A 7,793-nucleotide genomic window follows, 5' to 3' on the forward strand; every position below is an offset into this window, starting at 1 on the left:
AACACACCTTTCGTAAGCCAAAATGTTCCATTTCCATGAATTTCAATCATGATTTCGGCTGATTTTTGATGAATTCACGCACAGTTTCGATGGAATTTCCGGTGAACACACGGATTTTGATTGGCCCACATGTTGATTGTCATTTATGTCCCCACGACCACTTTGAAAACGTTGAAACCACTCGTTCACTCTGCTACGGGATAGGCAATCATCGCCATAAACTTGTTTCATCAATTGAAACGTTTCGGTAAAAGTTTTACCAATTTTAAAACAAAACTTAATGTTGGCTCTTTGTTCGAAGCTCATTTTCGCATCGATAACACAAACATACTGACACTTAAAACGCAATAACTTCACTTCCAATCGATGAAATGTCATGAAATTCTCACTGGACAATCGATAAAGATAGCAGATTCTAACGCACCAGTCGACATATATGTAGATGGCGCCACCAGGAAGGCGCTAGATTCAAAAAGTCCTCTTTACTTTGGAACACACCTTGTACTCTATTCTCCGCCGTCATCCATCGTATTGCTTAATTGCGTATCCACCCCTTTTAAAACGTCCTGCTGGTACACTTTTGCTCCAGTTTTAACTCCTTTTTCGCAGAAATGAAGCGGTATAACACCTTCACAGGAAACTCCCATCAAATCATTACAGCAGCTGGATAGAATAATATCATGGCCGTTGTGTTTCACTGAAGAAGTTGCAGAATGTGCTCTTGGAAAGTTCCAAGAATATCCGACGTTTTCGAGACAAATTCTGTTCTGCGATGTGGCCCCTTTCTGGATCAATGGGAAGAAAAAACTACGGTTTAGTGTGGTTTGTGTGCAGGTGGAATCATCGGTCCATATTTCTTCAAAAATGAAGCCGGTGATAACGTAACCGTCAATGGCGACCGTTACTGCACCATTCTAACCGACTATTTGGTGACTGAAATTGAAGCGCGTGACATTTGGCTTAACAAAACAATGGACTTATTGAGAGAACACTTCGGTGAGCAGATAATTTCACGTTCTGGGCCGATCGATTGGTCACTAAATTCGTGAAATATCACACCGTTAGACTTTTTTCTGTGGGGATATCTAAAGTCTAAAGTTTATGCGGATAATTCCGCTTCGATTCAGACCTTGGAGCAAAACATCACGGGTGTTATTCGCCAGTTACCAATCGAATGTGAAAAATGTTCTTTCTAATGCTAATAAACATTCCCCATTAAGTTTATAGATTCAGTGGTTTTTCTTAAAAAAAGTAAGGAACCTCGATTTATTCTTCTTAAGACTCTATACTTCACTCCCAAAATTATGTTACACAGTGTAAATAGTTTAGTCAAGAAATAAAACTGCAAACTTCAAAAGACAGATAAAGAAAGAATTCATGGAAAGTTATTCGCGACGTAATATCTTTTTATTGTTGGCCACCCGTTCCCCGAAGAAATCACTTTACTAGACATACTATATTTATGTGTGTCAAACAAACTATTTGCTTAAGATTTATGGACTTTATGGACTTCAATACGTTCGAGTATACACGCGTACCACCAATTATGGTATCGTATTGCCATTTATAATATCCAAAATTGTTATAAATTTTATGAAGGCCTATTTGATAAGGTTCGATAAACATAAAACAAACGTCTGAATTATTTATTCATATCGATTTATTACATCTTCTTCTTCTTAATTGGCGTAGACACCGCTTACGCGATTATAGCCGAGTTAACAACAGCGCGCCAGTCGTTTCTTCTTTTCGCTACGTGGCGCCAATTGGATATTCCAAGCGAAGTCAAGTCCTTCTCCACTTGGTCCTTCCAACGGAGTGGAGGTCTTCCTCTTCCTCTGTCTCCCCCGGCGGGTATGGTGCGAAATACTTTCAGAGCTGGAGTGTTTTCGTCCATTCGGACAACATGACCTAGCCAGCGTAGCCGCTGCCTTTTAATTCGCTGAACTAAGTCAATGTCATCGTATATCTCGTACAGCTTATCGTTCCATCGAATGCGGTATTCGCCGTTGCCAATGCGCAAAGGACCATAAATCTTCCGCAGAAACTTTTTCTCGAAACTCGCAAAGTCGACTCATCAGATGTTGTCAATGTCCATGTCTCTACACCGTATAGCAGGACGGGAATTATGAGCGACTTATAGAGTTTAGCTTTTGTTCGACGAGAGAGGACTTTACTTTTCAATTGCCTACTCAGTCCGAAGTAGCACCTGTTGGCAAGAGCAATCCTGCGTTGGATTTCCAGGCTGACGATTTATTACATAAGAGCGTTTATTTCATCAGTATACGCTGATTGCTAAATAATATTTGGCAAATAAGTTCTCGAAAAGATCTGCTAACTGGAATTTTCACATGTTTTCTGAGAAAACCCTTCGGTAATTAGTCATAATGATGATACTCGTACCTACTTATGTATGTATGTATGTCAATGGCTGGAGAGCTCAGGTACTTCCCTTTTATGCGATGGAAGACTTATTACTTTCAACAAAAAGCAGGAAAACTTTGTTTGTAATCAATCAAAGTAATCCCTCTTGGCCCCAATATACAGGTATTTGTACCTACATTTTTTTCCAATTCTCGAAACAGTTGTTAAAGTCAGTACCCAGTATCTATAGTTGACTTTTTGCCACAAATATGGGTCAATATGTGAGATATATAATTGAAATTCAGAGATAGTCTTATCCTGATAATGGTATGTCTGTGTGTCAAAATAAATAATATAAAGATTTTCGAACTTCCAGGTGACTTTATGCCGCATATCTCGGCCAATATGTGAGCTATCTCAATGAAAATGAGAGAGCTTGTTTTACTGATAACATTGTATCTTTGTACCTAAAATAGATAAAATTGATTTTAATTTTTCTAACAAACCTTTTGTCGTAGGTGTATGAAAGTCGGTTCGATGCTCTGGTTGACGTTTTTCATCTTAAGGTATTTCCTTGGCTATGATTCTTGCAAGTTGCAAGAGTATAACATTTTCGGTTGCACCCGAACTTATCCCTTCCTTACTTGTTACGAATAGCTTCGCGCAAACGACGCCTAACACTCAAATAGCACATCTTGTTGACACTTTGGCCAGTCGGATTTCACTACAATCGATAATCGAAGAGAACTGTCAATATAACCTTGATTTTTGACCTGCTTTGGCTTAGTTTCTCGGCTTCGGCTCACCTTTGCCACGATATTCGGCCGATTAACTGTCTGTACCCGCGTCGTAAACGGAAATCCAAGACTCATCGTCAGTAATAATATGTTTCGTAACAGCCTGGTAGTTGGAATGCATTATTTCTACAGACGTCAACGCCACGCAGTTTTTCGAAGAAAATTTAGTGATTTTGGAATCAATCGCAATTTCACTTTTCTTAGGCACAAATGGTTTTCACTGATCCTTCCGATATTCCAAAGATGCAAGTAAGATCTCTGACTATAAATCATGGATTCTCAAGCACCAATTCCTTATTTTATTGACTTTTTGATCATCACTTGGCGTTGATGGCTGTTCTGTACGTGGTTCGTCATCAATGAGTTCTCGACCCTCCTTGAAAGATTTTTACGCGTCAAAAACACTTGCTCGCCACAAACAATTGTCACCGAAGGCCTTTTCCACATTCGGCATCCGAAATTTAATTCCGCACAAAAAATTTGCGTATGTTTCTTTCCACTGCGCTACGACACTCCTCATCGTATGTAAGGAGTGCGTATCTTGGCTGCAACAAGTTAATGATTCGAGTCCATGTTAGGACCTCGGAGCGTATGCACGTCTAAAACACGTCTATCACAAAATTATCGAGCTGGTTAGTGGCTTTTCTTTTTTCTGTGCTGGAATCTAGTACTACAAGTAACCATATTTCGGGCTCCGGCGAAGTCGAACAGCCTCAACAAATTTGGGAATGTTTCCTCATGGAGACTGAATTTACTGGCCGTTGTGCCAAATATACTTTCTTTGCCCAACGTGGCGTTAAAGTCGCCAAGCACGATCGTGGCGGGGGCAGCTCTCATAGGTGCGCTCCAAACGCTCAGAGAAAGCATCTTTTGTCCACCGGAGTGAATGACAGTACTCAGCGACGGAGTCTCTCTCTTACCATAAATCTTATACCAAATTTGCGCTCCTTTATATGGCCACTGTAGTAAATGCCACAAGGGCCTACTCGCCTCAGTCCTTGCCCCGTCCATCGCAGTTCTTGGACGGCGGTGATGTCAGCCTTTATTTTTACGAGGACATCAACCAGGGACCGGACATTCCAGATGCATACCCTTAAGTCGTTATCCTTAATGCGTTTGCCATGATCATGGTCAAAAAGGGAGTTTCTCTTCCGAGGCTGTTGTTTCGTGTTCATTGGGGGCGTTTTTTACATGGCGGGTCCCAAACACAACGCACAACCCTGGGGAGGGATGGTTCGCCCCACTTATACTTGGTCTAAGACCCGAAGTCGTGAGCTGCTTGAGCCATATCTATATGATCTTTTCTGGCTACTCCCAAGTGAATGGCAATCAGAGAACTTTCATCACTTGCGTAAACTACTGCACATGACTCCAGCCTCCAGAAGAGCTGTAGAGCTTTAAATTCACAATGGTTGACAGTTAAACTTAAAATATTTTTAACATACAATCAACAAGTTCAAGCTTTTGAATTTGGAGCTGTAAGGTTTGCATCTATAATCGATCATAATCTGATAATAATGTTTCCATAATCTCAAACTTTCATTTATCCAAGAAACGAACCCATAAATCAACGCGAAAATTTCCTAGCGGGCTTACACCTACCTACCTACCTCTCCAATCTATTTGTAGGTAATAATCATTATTGCTATAAACATTCTCTTTGATTCTTTTATCATTAGTAAAAGAACTATTATTGCCATCAACGATTAAATATATGTACTTTTGTAATTGTGAATGTTGATAAGAAAAAATGCGATCTCATACCCAACCATCTGTTTAGCGGAAGATTTAAGCATAAAGCAATATTTCCGAGGAACAAATAATGTCTGTCTAGCATTTTCAAAACGATAAGACTTCTCGTCGAAAATCATAAATACATTGGTAGTTTGTGTAATGAATGCGTTTTGAAATTGTTGTTGTATTTTCGTATTAGTTGTGTAGTAATCATTGACTGAAAATCTAACTGTAAAAGAAAGGCGGTCTGTTATATATGTAGATAAAAAACTGGTCCTACGGTAATGGAAGTATACATAAGTACATATGTAAGTATACAGTATACACCTAAAGGTAACGAAAGTTTCATTCCAAAGTCTGGGAATATCTAATGACTCTTAGCTCTTTAGGTTTTCATTAATGAAATACTTTATATTACTTAACGCCAGAGAAAATAGAGACGCGTTGAATAAATATTAAAGTTTATTATAGCTTATAATTTAGTTGAAGAGTAAACTTTTCCTTTCTGAATGTCGACTAACTAATCTGAATTGAATGCAAACAGGAGGTTTGAAACAGTAAAAGCGACAGCGGTAAATTCTACCGATATTCTACCGATTTACATCTTAGTAAGGTAATTCATCAAAATCAAAAGTTTGCTTGTGCTACGTTTGACAGTCTGTACCCCTATCTTTAAGCTACTTCATCATCAGACTCGCTATGTCCTGGTAATAGCGGATTTGCTGATTACTGCAAAGCCGATGAACTAGCCAGAGCGGCTCCCTTGAACCGATCACATCGAAATGCGACCGAGTTGGATATACACTTGCATTTTGCGTTCTAGTACCGGGCCAATAGACCTCAAGTGCGCTTAACAGGCATTGGTCAATCGTGAGATATACTAAACTACTTGCCTTTGTTTAGTAAAGTTCATCTTGCCGCAATCGTGTGAGTGCCCACTGGATATTGTCTAATAGGCATTCATGGGGTAAGGATAAAGTCTGGTCCGACGCAAGTTATCAAAGCAATTTTTCCTCCAATATCCAGTCTATACTGAGGTTGGAACATCTCGACAGCCTTATCTTCGACGTACCAGGAGGCATAGCCAAAACTGATAGTTGTAGATCTCTGAACAAATTTGTGAAAGGCTCAAAGCGTTTCGCTGTTTTATGAGGATTTTATGATCAATTATATTGAAGATTTAGGTACCAAAACTGACCGACGTCCAAGTCACTGTAAGAATCGACCTCTTAACCTAACTTAACTCCTGCATTCCGTATCCGAACGCGATCATTACCAAGTTATAGCCGCAACAATCTCAAGTCACTAGTAATTAGCAACAGGGACAAGGCCCAAAACCGTTGCGGGCCAATTACAAGCCAATTGGCAGTACCAATATGGTCAACTGGATGCAGCAAGATGCAGTTGTAGAACGTTTAGACCCATCTGAACGTTACAACACCGTAGTCTCCTATTAAACATCTCCATAATGAGGAATTTACTGATCCAGTATAGAGTAAAGTAGCTGATGCCACTTTTGTATTTCAAATATTTGCTTTCTCGGCAGTTACTCCTGAGTTAAAGTTTAAGTTCATTCCCATAAGGACTAGCACATCCAAAATGAAAATTGTAGGAGGTTCGACAAAAGACTGAAATCCATATTTATTTCCTTAATGCCCACATAACCCGATCGGTGGAAGGATGAAGTCATGTGCAGAAGTTTACACAAATGAGGATAGTTTGTGAGTGCCATTTACTTGGGAGTGGCCAGAAACGATTACTTTACATATGGCTCAAGCAGTTCACGACTTCCGGTCTTAGACCAAGTATCCACTGGATAACCTAAGAACATCCGTTTGGAAGCAAGCTAAAGGGAACTTGTAAAATATCGTTGCACAATACCAAAAGCTCCGTCAGGTTCGGGAAGAACCTCTCCGAGCCGCTCGGTACCAAACGAGGTTTCAGACAAGGCGACTCCATTTCGTGCGACTTCTTCAATCTACCTTCGGAGAAAATAATTCGAGGTGCAGAACTAAATAAAGAAGGTACCATCTACTATAAGAGAGTACAGCTGCTGGCGTCCGCGAAGATGTTCATATCATTGGCATCAACAACCGCGCAGTTGTTCTGCTTTCTCCAAAATGGATAAGGAAGCGAAGCAAATGGGTCTGGTAGTGAACGAGGGCAAGATGAAATATTTCCTGTCATCAAACAAACAGTCGTCGCACTCTCGACTTGGAATTCCCAAATGGCTATAAACTCCTATAATTAAATTGAAAATTCAAAAACGCCAACACTAACCGCCAACCTCAAGCGGATATGATCATCAGCCACGCCGAAAAGTATGCAACAAGTGGATGTTAAATGCGCAATAACCTCACACACATACACAGCCGTCGCATTCTTTCTCTATCTGTATATGTGCAGTCGGGGGTCACTGTTTGCCAACCAGCAATCGTCATCACACTCTAACGCAAGCTGCTAGCGCCCCACTCAAGGCAATGCACATTCTAGATGTTTCGTGTGCGCACCAACACAGGCACATAGTATGTGCTTAAGTGGACCGCGGCGATCCACACACGCAAATCGACGACAAAAACGCCACGCCGCCACATCAATGCAACGAACTATTGATCAACAACCGGGCCGTAGATGCTCAAATAAATTGCCGCTGCAGCTGTTGCTCTGCCTGCTGTTGTCACTCTCCGCTGTGCTGTGTGTGTGTGTGTGTGTGTGCCAGCGCCAAATGGTGGGCTGTGCGGTGGCGCTTATTAATATTGCTATTTTCGTTTTTGTTGCACTGCTTGCTTTTCCCCCAACGACGACAACAGACAACATCGTAAACGCAATACACGACGGCCGCAGTCGCTGCGTTGTTCCGCCAGCCAGCAGCATTGGTGATTTCTCGGCTCTTGCGGC

The sequence above is a fragment of the Bactrocera neohumeralis genome, chromosome 3 (genome assembly GCF_024586455.1).
Source record: "Bactrocera neohumeralis isolate Rockhampton chromosome 3, APGP_CSIRO_Bneo_wtdbg2-racon-allhic-juicebox.fasta_v2, whole genome shotgun sequence".
NCBI lineage: Eukaryota > Metazoa > Arthropoda > Insecta > Diptera > Tephritidae > Bactrocera > Bactrocera neohumeralis.